The following is a 15,076-nucleotide window of genomic DNA, read 5'->3' on the forward strand; positions in this document are numbered from 1 at the left end:
AAAAAAAAATGTAATCGTGTCTGATTCTCTGCCGCACTACAGCAGCCTTTAACCGATATTTGCATAGTCTACGCCACAGCGCAAACGAACGTCGTATTTTTCAAGGGCTATTTTTTTTTCATCTCTCTTGCAGGATAATTTTTTTACGTGACATATGTTTAAAAAAGAAAATGAAAAATCTCAGCATTGCTGGACTTTAAGCAATAAAATTCGTTAGAGATTCAATCAAATAAAGTATTTTTTTTAAGGTTTTTTTTTTTCTCTAAAGGTGAATTGTGACTCTCTCATAAGCAAGCAGCAAAGGTACTATCTTAAAAAATCCAAGTTGGCCATTTTGGGGATTTATTCACTAAACAACCTAAAACTGATGTGCCAAATTCAGACTAAAAATATTTTTCAGTATTTGTACCAGGGTTATTGACTTTTAACTTCTGTATTTTCCCATTTCTCTACCAGACTGGTTAATGATTCTAAACTACACAATTTAGTTTTTTAGAAGATAACCCGTTGAAATTTTTGCTGTCAAACTTACATGGCTTTTAAAGTTTAATTTGCAACGGTTTTCAACCTTCCTGAAATAAAAACAAAAACAGGAATTTTTAAATATTAATGATCTGTCATCTCGTCCTATTAAAATTGTTTCTATGCTTAGCTCATGTAGTTTAATAGTTTGATTGACATTAAAGTTGTTTAGGTTAGCAGTCATTTTACGTCACCTGTCATTAGCAGTCATTTTACGTTTAGGTTAGCAGTCGTTTTACGTCACCTGTTTTTGTTTTATGACTTGTGCCCTTTGTGACAATACACAACAAAACAAAAACAAACAACAACAAAAAACCCCAACAAATATGCAGTCATGTACAGGGGTAAATTAAAATGTGTGAGGCGTGGTGAAGAGATCTGGAAAGATTAGTAATGATCAGCTGTTTAGAAAAAATGTCTGTGCCCCTCCCTTTGCGCCTTAGTTATACACTTGCACATATTTGCATATTTTGAAAACTCATAACCAATCCCAATAAGTTATACATTTTGAACCCCTATTTTTCTAAATTGTATTCACTTGGACACACCAAATGTTATGATTTGCTAGAAATGAGGGAAATTAGGATAGCTCAAAATGTAACGAGGGATTTTGACCTAAAATAGGGACTGTCACTGTGAAACAGGGACAGGTAGTAGTACAGATAAGAGATTCCATTCTATGTTTCCGACATTATAGCACTAGTCCGGAATCCAGACAATAATAGCCCGAATAGTAATATAGTTGACACCTGGGATTTTTACAGTTTGGCTACTGTGCCCTAAAATTCAAATTTAGCTTTAGGCGTATTCATTACACCCCAAATTGTAATAAACCAAAATCCCAATGTAAAAAATTTAGGTATAAATTTGAGAAAAGGAAAAATGTCCTACTCATCTATAGTCACTATAGTCGTCAATAGCTGGGCTATTTAAATATAACAGCATGCCTCCCAAGCGGCCCTCTTTCGGCAGGACAGTCCTGATTTTTGAGATGTGTCCCAACTTTGTTCTCTGGCGTCCCGCTTTTAGGAGGACTAAAATAGTGCTCCCTGCATGGTCAGCGCTCCTTGTTCAGCAGGCAGCCTGGTGGGCATTTATGCCATGCTGACCTGCCAGTAATTTTGATTAAGAGTCACTGAGCGGCGTACTGCTCCCCTAATTGGTCCAGAACTTTGAGTGGAGCCAGTGATGCAATCACGTCACTGCCCCACCCCCTTTCCCCTTCTCCCACTGGTGTCCCCCTTTTCAGGATGCCGATGTTGGGGGGGGAGGGGGGGGTGTAACAGGGTTTTTCCCTAAAGTGAGATTTCAAAGTAAATTTTAAATTTTAGGTTAGAAAACTGCCTTAGAAAATTTTCTCAGTTTAACAATTTTTGGCTTTAGATTTGAAACTTACTTTAGTGAATAGGCTGGGTAATTTCGTAATGTGGTTTTCAATTCACTGCGATTTGTCCTTTATTGAACCCTTTTGGAATAAACGTTAAATTCCCAAATTCCTAACAAGCCCGACTTCAGCGAAAACCTCATCAGATTCTTTCTAATTGCTAGTTTTAGTTCTGGAGCCGCTGAGTGTGTTCTGTTACATTGATGGCATTCACAGACAGACCTATACTTTATAGAAAACTACAAATTGCAGACTTTCTTTAACTGTGTGCATTCTCCCTGCAATCTGTGGATTATTAAAGGGACAGGCCGAGTTCCATAATCATCACAGCACACTGTAGAGCATGTTGTCCAACTGCCCCACTTTTGGTGCTACAGTTCCGATTTTAGGAAACTGTTTGTAACGGACCGTTTTGCACACAAGAGGTTAAAAACCGTTTAGGCAATATTCCCCTTTCCAGATACACCGACAGCTACTGTAAGCACCAATCTCCCGAACTGCAAACTCTACGAATCCTGGAAACAGCCTAACAGGAAAACCATACAAAAGGGTTACACTCCTGGCAGTCAGCATACAATCCAATTCCCCCAATAACTAGATGACACTTCGTTTTGAGGGTTAAGCAGAATCTGACTGTCCTGGCACATACAGTCTCTTTTATTCCCAATCCACAACCACAGTACAGCCCACAGGGTATTACAGAACAACCAATCAATCCGTACAATACACACAGACACTCCCACACAAAATCCTCCCCTCTGCCTGTGATATGATTACTGAACACAATGGGTAATCTTATTATCACAGGCAGAGGAATACAGTTTTTACACAATATTTATAACTTCTAAAATATACATGTCACAAACATAAAACATACATTTTCATAAGCAGCATACTCCAAATACAAACATATGTCAAAATCATCCAAATTGGTCCATTGGTTCAAAAGATAGATCGAAGTCCTTTGTGACCAAATGAAGTATGGCTTTTCTGCCCAAAACCAGTTCCACAGAGTCTTCTATCCTGGAGATAATTGAGAAGTAATCCAATTATCTCCAAGGACAGAGGCAAAACTCCATTAGCCACATGGCAGACAGAGGACAATAAAAGACATAAAAATACATACTGTTACATTTATCACATAGAACATACACATTCTACCTATCCCCAGGGCCGGCGCGTCCATAAGGCGGCACAGGCGGCCGCCTTAGGGCGCACGGGCTCTGGGGGCGCCAGATTTCAGTTACCGGCAGGAGGGAAGCGCTCCCTGCTGCCAGGTCACCTTCTGGACCCCCGGCGGGCGGCAGTGTTCTAATGAGAGGCGGCGAGGGAGCTCTAACCTGTCTGCTCTGCTCCCTCGCGCGCCGTTTGCTGATTCTGCGGGAGCCGGAATATGACGTCATATTCCGGCTCCCGGCATCAGTAGACAGCCCGTGAGGGAGCAGAGCAGACAGGCTAGAGCTCCCTCGCCGCCTCTCATTAGAACGCTGCCGCCCGCCGCACTGAAGCCCCACTGGACCCCAGGGACAGATCCACGCCAGCTCTCCAGGTAGGGAGGCTGGGTGGATATTATTAATAATTTGTGTGTGTCTGAAAGTGTATGTGTGAGTGTTTGTCTGTGAGTGTGTGTCTGTGTTTGTCTGTGAGTGTCTGTGTATGTGTTTGTGAGTGTTTGTGTCTGTATATGTGTTTGTCTGTGAGTGTGTGTATGTGTGAGTGTGTGTCTGTGTGTGTATATGTTTGCCTGTGAGTGTGTGTGTCTGTGTATGTGTTTGTCTGTGAGTGTGAGTGTGTGTGTGAGGGTGGGGGAGTGTGTGAGGGTGGGGGGTGCATCAAGGGACAGAGAGGGGAGGAGAGAGAAACACCAAGGGACAGGGAAAAGAGGGGGGAGGGAAGAGGAACACTAAGGGACAGGGAAGAGGGAGGGGCTGGTTAGGAGGCACATAGGTGAAGATGTTCATTTTGGGGGGGGCGGAAAAATGCATATTCGCCTATGTACCCAAAAATCCTTGCACCGGCCCTGCCTATCCCCAGATAGCTTAGATCTGAGCGCACATTATTACCAGATGGCGCTCAGATCACATACATACAGTTCAATCGCCAGGGAGCCAAAGTCTTTCATACAGTCTTTCAGTATACGGCTGGGCTCCATGGCATAGCTATCTGGGGTAGCATGGCTTTAACTGTCCGCAGAAAGGCACAAACCAGCCTTTCGGCAGGGAAAATAACAGGTTTGAACTGCAGGGCCATAGTCTAAAGGGAGCAGGCGAGCAACCAGGCTTCTCCAGTGCACAGTGGCGAGGTTGGTTCCGTCACACTGTTCCATGGTTCTAATGTAGTGATGTCCTGCATCGGGAACACCCGGGAACTGTCCTCGATGGCAGCACAGCGCAAACGCATGATTAGACGCACTTGTACTGTCCTGTACGCACTAGGACCATGCGTGTAAACGGAAAATTATTGGTTGAGATCTGGCAGGTGACACCACAACCAACAAATACTGTTTAACCCTAGATGGTATGGTACTACGTTAGTATATGAACTAACAGACTGGAAGGTGCCAAGGGAGTCAGACAGATGGAAGGTAAGTGTCAAATCAGTTGCCATCTACAGTGTACTGTTGTGGTTATGGTACACAGAGTGTCCCTTTAAATGTGCCTCATTTTCCATGTAGTTTTTTTGTTAAACATCCTAATATACGGAGATGGTGGTTTCTTAGCTCTGCATATTCCTTCGACCTTTCTCCACAGTGTAATTTCCTGGCTCCGTAGTATTGTGGTGTTTGTTAGTTATTATTTCCTACGTTCCTTGGGAGGTGGCCGCTTTCTTTCAAACACTGATTAAAAAAAACAGATAAAGCGGCAATGTCAATGCCTTTCTCCCCTTCCCCCCTTTTATAAAGATAAAACCTTTATGAAATACTCATACTGACTGTGTTGGAATTTCACTGAAATTCAAACCCAGTCAAAAGATATACTGAGACAGAGTAGGGACTACTTTGTATCAGTCATTTTCCTAACAATTCTAGACACTGGGCGGAGCTACCGCCATCAAGAATTGTCAATCCTCCAGCCATCACCAGACGGCTGCAAGGAATTGGATTGGTTCTCACTGTGGGGGATCTCACGGGACCCTCCATAGACCGTAATGCTACACATGCGCATGAGCGGAGGTGGCTCTCTAATTAGGCGGTTTAGGCGGCCGCCTAAGGCCTCGCGCTGGCTGGAGCTCGCAGCCGCCTAAACCACCTCTGGGTCACTGACCGAGGACCTGACACCAGGAGGGGGCCCGGCGGCTGTTTGCTCGGTATGCCGCCGGGTGCAAGCCCCTCCTGGCTGCCCGGCCAGCCACCGCAGACACCGGTCTGCAGCTCCGCAGTGAGCAGAGCTGCATACCATGTGTCTCGCGAAAACTGGCCAATCAGAGCGTTGCCACGGGTTACCACGGCAACGCTCTGAAATCTCGCGAGATTACACGGTTGCAGCAGTGGCCACCGGACCACCAGGGAGACCACTGGACCACCAGGGAATAAAAGGTAGGCTCACCATAACCCCCACCACACTCAGCCTCACCCCCCCTTCACCCTCACAATCACCACTCTCAGCCTCACCCCCCATCACCCTCACCCCCTTCACCCTCAGCCTCACCCCCACCACCCTCAGCCTCACCCCCCATCACCCTCAGCCTCACCCCCCCTTCACCCTCAGCCTCACTCAGCCTCACCCCCATCACCCTCAGCCTCACCCCCTTCACCCTCAGCCTCACCCCCCACCACCCTCAGCCTCACCCCCATCACCCTCAGCCTCACCGCCCTTCACCCTCAGCCTCACCCCCCACCACCCTCAGCCTCACTCCCCACCACCCTCAGCCTCACCCCATCACCCTCAGCCTCACCCCCTTCACCCTCAGCCTCACCCCCCACCACCCTCACCATCACCCCCACCACGCTCACCCCCCACCACCCTCACCATCACCCCCACCACGCTCACCCCCCACCACCCTCAGCCTCACCCCCCACCACCCTCACCATCACCCCTACCACCCTCAGCCTCACCCCCCACCACCCTCACCATCACCCCCCACCACCCCCAGCCTCACCCCCACTCAGCATCACCCCCCTCAGCCTCACCCCCACCACCTTCAGCCTCACCACCCTCAGCATCACCCCCTCACCACCCTCAGCATCACCCCCATCACCACCCTCAGCATCACCCCCTCACCCCCCTCAGCATCACCCCCATCACCACCCTCAGCATCACCACCCTCAGCATCACCCCTCACCACCCTCAGCCTCACCCCCGCACCACCCTCAGCATCACCCCTCACCACCCTCAGCATCACCCCCCACCACCCTCAGCATCACCACCCTCAGTATAACCCCCCACCACCCTCAGCATAACCCTCCGTCACCACCCTCAGCCTCACCCCATTCACCATAACCCCCTCCTTCTCACATCACCCCCCTCACTCTCACATTACCCCCTCACTGTCACATTACCCCCTCACTCTCACATTACCCCACTCTCACATTACCCTCACTCTCACATTACCCCCTCTCACTCTCACATTACCCCCCTCTCACTCTCACATTACCCCCTCTCACTCTCACATTACCCCCTCTCACTCTCACATTACCATCACCCCCCTCTCACTCTCACATTACCATCACCCCCCTCCCTCTCACATTACCATCAACCCCCCGCTCCCTCTCACCATCACCCCCCGCTCCCTCTCACCATCACCCCCCTCTCCCTCTCACCATCACCCCCCTCTCCCTCTCACCATCACACCCCCTCTCCCTCTCACCATCACCCCCCTCTCCCTATCACCCTCCCCTCTCCCTCTCACCATCACCCCCCCCTCACCATCACCCTCCCATCTCCCTCTCACCATCACCCCCACACCATCACCCCCACACCATCACCATCACCCCCACACCATCACCCCCACACCATCACCCCCCTCTCACCATCACCCGCCTCTCCCTCTCACCATCACACACCCTCTCCCTCTCACCATCACCCCCTCTCCCTCTCACCATCACCCCCCCTCTCCCTCTCACCATCACCCCCCTATCCCTCTCACCATCACCCCCCCTCTCACCATCACCCCCACACCATCACTCCCTCTCACCATCACCCCCACACCATCACTCCCTCTCACCATCACCCCCACACCATCACCCCTCTCACCATCACCCTCCCTCTCACCATCACCCCCCTTCTCCCTCTCATCATCACCCTCCCTCTCACCATCACCCCCACACCATCACTCCCTCTCACCATCACCCCCACACCATCACCCCCCTCTCACCATCACCCGCCTCTCCCTCTCACCATCACCCCCCCCATACACACAACACACTTCAAGCAGCTACCCCATACACATAGGGTCTCAGACAAAAACGCAAACATGCATACAGAGACATACATTCACACACACAAGGATACTCTCTGTCAGACACACTCTCAGGCACATACACAGGTAGACAGTGCATCGATGTGTATATGTGACACTTTTTTGTTAGTGGGGCCTCATGTTTGCGTTTCGCCTAAGACCTCATAAAGTCTAGAGCCGCCTCTGCGCATGAGTACAGCAGTGACATCTGCTCCTGGTGCTGAAATGCCAGGTGCAGAAGAGGATCGACCAGAAATAATGGCGGCGCCCGTGAGTGACAGGTTCAGGTAAGTTAAAAATAAGTTAAACTCACCTTTCCTGCCCCCCTCCCCCTAGCCAACGGACCCCCAGCAGCAATGTCACCATTGGTGGTCTTTGCAAATTATGCAAAGTTCCCAGACGGTGAGAGCTCCGCTTTAAGAAATCAGTCTATTTCATCCAGCCTTTATATAAATATATATATATACCACTGCTAATCAGCTGCAAATTGTGGTAGTAAATGATCAAGCATAATGTTTAATACGATAGCATATACATGTGTTCTCAGTTTGAAAGCCGTATAATTTTTGACACTGCAGTGCTGGCTTGCAAACCCCAGGGGAATGTGGCTTTAATTTAACTGAGAGGACGAAGGACACGGAGTACCTGGAAAGGTATGAAGAATGCTTAAAGCAGACATATATTTTGAATATAATAAGATGGCTAGGGATTAGATGAAGTTGTTGGAACATTATCAGGAAGCTTTTAGCTGGGACTGCCATTAATATTTCTTATAAAATCCTCCGGTGTTTCTCTAAAATGTCTCTAATTGTACATCATTTTAAATCTAAGGAGTGTTTGTTTAGTTGTGACTTTTCAATCAGCGATTATTCCAAGCTAGATTTGACGCATTATTTTTTTAATGCATTATTATACTGCTAAGCTAATAATTGAAAAATAATTTTAAAATGTTAACTTTCTTTTCCACATCTAATGTTCCTGCATTTGCTGTGTGGTACATACTTTGCAACATCTGACATGAACGAAACTAATACATAAACCCACCCAGGGCTGGATTAAGAGCATAGTGGGCCTGGTGCTGACAATTATGATGGGCCTAATTACGTAATCTTATCAACCAAAAACACTAAAACAGTCATACTTCCCAAGCGTCATGTATCTGATGGAGATGGTGCTGGAGGGAAACTCATAGGATGCAGCTTTAAGAAAACACATACTCTATGCTAATCTCTCTCTAATTTATGCTTTCATCTTTCAAGTAAATCCATAACCCCTAACAGCAGTGTCCAGTGAAGCAGGAAGTCAATGGGCGGGGTAAAAGGGTGTGCCACTGGCGCGAATCACGTGACAAGACCTGCCAAAAGGGTAGAACATGCCCAAAAAGGGGGCATGTCTGTCCAAAGAATTGGAAGGTCAGTCTGGCATGAATTCATGTCAGGCTGCCTACCAATCCTGCAGGCTGTCCAACTAAGGGCATACTATGCAGACAGCACCCTGAGCTTGACATAAATGCGTCTAATGATGCTCTCACTCCATGCTTTCTAAGGACTGCCCCCTAGCACTCGCTGGTCCACTTGTCTCCTTACCTTCTTACTAGCAGGCAGAAGTCCCTGGTATATAGTCTGAGACAGAGAGAAGGTGTATGTAGTGAGTGTAGAAGAAAGGGGACATGCCACAGTGTTAGAGAGACCAAAGTCTGCATTACCTAAACTAATTTTAATGTTAGCCAGTCCACACAAGTTTTGTTCCATTACATCGCTCTTAAGCTTCCAAACTTAAAGGGACACTATAGTCACCAGAACAACTACAGCTTATTGTATTTGTTCGGGTAAGTAGAATCATTCCATTCAGGATTTTTTTGCAGTAAACACTGTCTTTTCAGAGAAAATAACTCCACTGGCCGCTCCTTAGATGGCTGCTAGAGGTGCTTCCTGGGGCAGTACTGCCTAGTGTGCAGCACTGCCATTCAGTGTCTCCACCCTCTGCATGCAGACACTGAACTTTCCTCATAGAGATGCATTGATTCAATTTATCTTTATGAGGAGATGTTGATTGGCTAGGGCTACGTTGGACTTGTGCTGGCTCTGCCCCTGATCTGCCTAGTTGACAGTCTCAGCCAATCCTATGGGGAAGTATTGTAATTTGCTCAGACCACCACTTCTGAGCCAGCAGCTGCAGACTTGAATACAAGTAATATTTTACTATATTTAGAGAGGCAAGAAGGGGCCAGGGTGGTGGTTTTAACATAATAGGGTCAGAAATACATGATTTTGTTCCTGACCCTATAGTGCTCCTTTAACCCCTTAAGGACACATGACATGTGTGACATGTCATGATTCCCTTTTATTCCAGATGTTTGGTCCTTAAGGGGTTAAGCAAGAGTATGTGAAGAGTAGTTAAGGTTGCCACCTTTCTTGGAAAAAAATACCAGCCTTAATCATTTGTATAATTAATTAGTTATGCGTGACATCACGTGTAAATCACAAGGAGTGACATCAGAGAAAATCCAGTAAAATCACCAACAAACTACTCACAGTTTGATTCTGCTGCATAGATGGATTGCTCCCAGTGTCTCCCTGTCTCCCAGTGTCTCAGTCTTGCAAGTCACCCAGTGTCTCAGTGTCTCTATGTATCACAGTGTCAGTGTCCCCATGTTGCCCAGTCCCCTAGTCTCCCAGTGTCTGTGTCCCCATTTCTCCCAGTGTCCCAATGTCTCAGTGTATCCCCATGTCACTAGGATACTGGGTACACTGAGAGACATGGGGACACTGAGAGACCCGGGGACACTGGGAGACATGGGGACACAGATATTTAGGAAAACTGGGAGAAACGGGGACACTCAGACACTAGGGACACAGACACTGGGAGACATGGGGACACTGAAACATTTGGGGACACTAAGACATGGGAACACAGACACTGGGAGACTAGGGGACACTGGTTGGGAGACAGACACTTGGGAACACTGGGAGACATGGGGACAGTTGTGGACATAGACATGGGGACACTGGGACATATAGGGACACTGGGAGACATGGGGACACCAGGCACACTGATACACTAGGAACACAGACACTGGGAGACATGGGGACACTGAAACATTTGGGGACACTAAGACACTAGGGACACTAGGGGACACTGGGAGACTAGGGGACACTGGCTGGGAGACAGACACTTGGGGAGACATGGGGACATAGACATGGGGACACTGGAACATATAGGGACACTAGGTACACTGAGACATGGGACACAGACACTGAAAGACTTGGGGACACTGAGACAATATGGACACTGGCTGGGGGACATGGGAACATAGTGTATCCGTGTCCCAATGTCTCCCAATGTCACTATGTCTCACAGCATCCCCATGTGTCTCAGCATCCCCATGTGTCCCAGTGTCCCCATGTTTTCCAGTGTCCTCAAGTGTCTCAGTGTCCCCAGGTCTCCCAGTGTCTGTGTCCCCATGTGTCCTAGTGTCTCAGTGTCCCCTAGTGTCTCAGTGTCCCCATGTGTCCCCTAGGGTCTCAGTTTCCCCATGTTTTCCAGTGTCCCCAAGTGCCTCAGTGTTCCCAGGTCTCCCAGTGTCTGTGTCCTAGTGTCTCAGTGTCCCCTAGTGTCTGTGTCCCCTAGTGTCTGTGTCCCCTAGTGTCTCAGTGTCCCCATATGTCCCCTAATGTCTCAGTGTCCCCTAGTGTCTCAGTGTCCCCATGTGTCTCAGTGTCCCCATATGTCCCTGCTGCCTTTCCCCCCATTCCTCACTTACCTGAGCTGTAGATCTGCTGTCTGGACTGTCTGGACCACGGATCAGTGAGTAGTAGAGAGAGGCAGGGATATGCTTTAACTTCCTATCCCTGCCTCTCTCCACACACAGTGACCCCTACTGGCCGGTGCTGGTATTGCAGAGTAATCTCCATTTATTCTGAGAAAATTTCCTGTATTTGTATTGCCGGTATTACTGCAATACCAGCACGGCCAGGCAGCCTCAAGTACCGGCTGTGCCAGTAAAAAAAACAGTCAGGTGGTAAACCTAAGAGTAGTGTGTAAAAAAAAACAAAAAATTGTTTTTTTTTTTTTTTTTTCAAATGGGCCTATTCCATGGGCCTGGGCCTGGAGCTGCAGCTCCATCAGCCCCTATGTTAATCCGGCCCTGAACCCACCCAGTATAACTAACTGTTACCTAACCTACACAGTGCATCTAACGTGTGTGGGAGCCTGGAGTGTCCCTTTAATAATATAAACCCACCCAGTATAACTAACTGTAACCTAACCTACACAGTGCACCTAACGTGTGTGAGAGCCTGGAGTGTCCCTTTAATAATATAAACCCACCCAGTATAACTAACTGTAACCTAACCTACACAGTGCATCTAACGTGTGTGGGAGCCTGGAGTGTCCCTTTAATAATATAAACCCACCAAGTATAACTAACTGTAACCTAACCTACACAGTGCATCTAACGTGTGTGGGAGCATGGAGTGTCCCTTTAATAATATAAACCCACCCAGTATAACTAACTGTAACCTAACCTACACAGTGCATCTAACGTGTGTGGGAGCCTGGAGTGTCCCTTTAATAATATAAACCCACCCAGTATAACTAACTGTAACCTAACCTACACAGTGCATCTAAAGTGTGGGAGCCTGGAGTGTCCCTTTAATAATATAAACCCACCCAGTATAACTAACTGTAACCTAACCTACACAGTGCACATAACGTGTGTGGGAGCCTGGAGTGTCCCTTTAATAATATAAACCCACCCAATATAACTAACTGTAACCTAACCTACACAGTGCATGTAACGTGTGTGGGAGCCTGGAGTGTCCCTTTAATAATATAAACCCACCCAGTATAACTAACTGTAACCTAACCTACACAGTGCATCTAACGTGTGTGGGAGCCTGGAGTGTCCCTTTAATAATATAAACCCACCCAGTATAACTAACTGTAACCTAACCTACGCAGTGCACCTAAAGTGTGGGAGCCTGGAGTGTCCCTTTAATAATATAAACCCACCAGCATAACTAACTGTAACCTAACCTACACAGTGCATCTAACGTGTGTGGGAGCCTGAAGTGTCCCTCTAATAATATAAAACCACCCAGTATAACTAACTGTAACCTAACCTACACAGTGCATCTAAAGTGTGGGAGCCTGGAGTGTCCCTTTAATAATATAAACCCACCAGTATAACTAACTGTAACCTAACCTACACAGTGCATCTAACGTGTGTGGGAGCCTGAAGTGTCCCTCTAATAATATAAAACCACCCAGTATAACTAACTGTAACCTAACCTACACAGTGCATCTAAAGTGTGGGGGAGTCTGGCGTGTCCCTTTAATAATATAAACCCACCCAGTATAACTAACTGTAACCTAACCTACACAGTGCATCTAACGTGTGTGGGAGCCTGAAGTGTCCCTCTAATAATATAAAACCACCCAGTATAACTAACTGTAACCTAACCTACACAGTGCACCTAACGTGTGTGGGAGCCTGGAGTGTCCCTTTAATAATATAAACCCACCCAGTATAACTAACTGTAACCTAACCTACACAGTGCATCTAAGGTGTGTGGGAGCCTGGAGTGTCCTTTAATAATATAAACCCACCCTGTATAACTAACTGTAACCTAACCTACACAGTGCACATAACGTGTGTAGGAGCCTGGAGTGTCCCTTTATTAATATAAACCCACCCAGTATAACTGTAACCTAACCTACACAGTGCATCTAATGTGTGTGGGAGCCTGGAGTGTCCCTTTAATAATATAAACACACCCAGTATAACTAACTGTAACATAACCTACACAGTGCACCTAACGTGTGTGGGAGCCCAGAGTGTCCCTTTAATAATATAAACCCACCCAGTATAACTGTAACCTAACCTACACAGTGCATATAACGTGTGTCGGAGCCTGGAGTGTCCCTTTAATAATATAAACCCACCCAGTATAACTAACTGTCACCAAACCTACACAGTGCATCTAATGTGTGTGGGAGCCTGGAGTGTCCCTTTAATAATATAAACCCACCCAGTATAACTAACTGTAACCTAACCTACACAGTGCACCTAACGTGTGTGGGAGCCCAGAGTGTCCCTTTAATAATATAAACCCACCCAGTATAACTAACTGTCACCAAACCTACACAGTGCATCTAATGTGTGTGGGAGCCTGGAGTGTCCCTTTAATAATATAAACCCACCCAGTATAACTAACTGTCACCAAACCTACACAGTGCATCTAACGTGTGTGGGAGCCTGGAGTGTCCCTTTAATAATATAAACCCACCCAGTATAACTGTAACCTAACCTACACAGTGCATCTAACGTGTGTGGGAGTCTGGAGTGTCCCTTTAATAATATAAACCCACCCAACATAACTAACTGTAACGTAACCTACACAGTGCACCTAACGTGTGTGGGAGCCCAGAGTGTCCCTTTAATAATATTAAAGAGCTCATAAATATTAAGGTGCTCAGTATGAGTAGAGCCACCCAACAAGTTGGGTTACAGGGTAAAGATAGTTTTAAAAATATATATATATTTTGCCAGTTTTGCTTGCAATTCTGGAATAGTTTTGTTTTGATAAATTGTGTCAGTTTTGGGGGGATTTTTGTGGTCAAATGCAGAAGATTAAAGAAAAGAAGATTTTCAATCAAGACAGGGACAGGTTATTATGAAAGAGTTTTTTTCGAATAAATTTTATATTTATATTTTAGATTTTGTTTGTTCTTATTGTGAACTTAATTAGCTATTAATTATTTTGAGGTCGTTAGGTATGGTCACAATTTTTGTGGGATTACTAGAAGTTTGGGGACCACCTATTTGTTTGCAAATTAATGGGTTTATCCCTAACGAGAATAACACTATGGACCCAGAAGTTTTGGCCACCTCCTGGGCCCTTATTGGAGCACATTATTGCCCTGTGTCCTGTTGTATAGCATACTCTGCGCCCCATAGCCCACTGGGTGGAGAAAGAGATTAGGAAACTCCCCAGATTTTGGGGTTATCACGCTGGACCCCACACGTTTTTTAAATAATATTAATTAAAATGATTCTAGAGACCTGATCAGTTCTTTCTGAGTGAGAGAGCTGAGCGGATTTCTTTTATGGCGAGCTAAGGTCTCACCAACCCTTTTTCTCTTCCAGTTTGTACTAATTATACATCCAAAGAGTAATTGCCATAGACGCTTTTCAAAACGTGAGTTTAGCAGCGGCGGAGCTCTTAATGCTGCGGAGTGAATTGACGCAATTGCATCAAAAAAAGAAAGGCTGAGTTACCATTCTGGGATTAGAATACACAGACACAAGCTCTATTAACCCTTAAAACACTGCGACAATTTTTAGGCAAAAAAATGCTTTGTTTAATGTTGACATGGTGGTGTGTGACTCTTGGTTATTATGGAAGGTGCAAGGTGCTTCGTGAGATAGCGTAGGTAAAGTTATACATCCAAAACCTCTCATTTCTATGTTTGTTTGTTTTTTGTTTCTTCTTTATTAAGGTTTGATGTATATATATATAAAAAAAATTACATTATTACATTAAATGTTTTAACAGCACTCTCAATACATCAACATTTTTATTTCAATTTAAAGCTACAAACATTATAAACATCATACTCCATACATCATTCAATCTGGCGCGGGGGAAAAGGGGGATGGTGGATCAGGGACTTAAATTTCATGTTAATCATATGATTGTCAGTTTGATGGTCTTGTTTGAGTTTCTGATTCGTATTAATATAGGAAGATGTTTGCCATTTATCCCATAT

This window comes from Pelobates fuscus, chromosome 6 (genome assembly GCF_036172605.1).
Source record: "Pelobates fuscus isolate aPelFus1 chromosome 6, aPelFus1.pri, whole genome shotgun sequence".
Taxonomy (NCBI): Eukaryota; Metazoa; Chordata; class Amphibia; order Anura; family Pelobatidae; genus Pelobates; species Pelobates fuscus.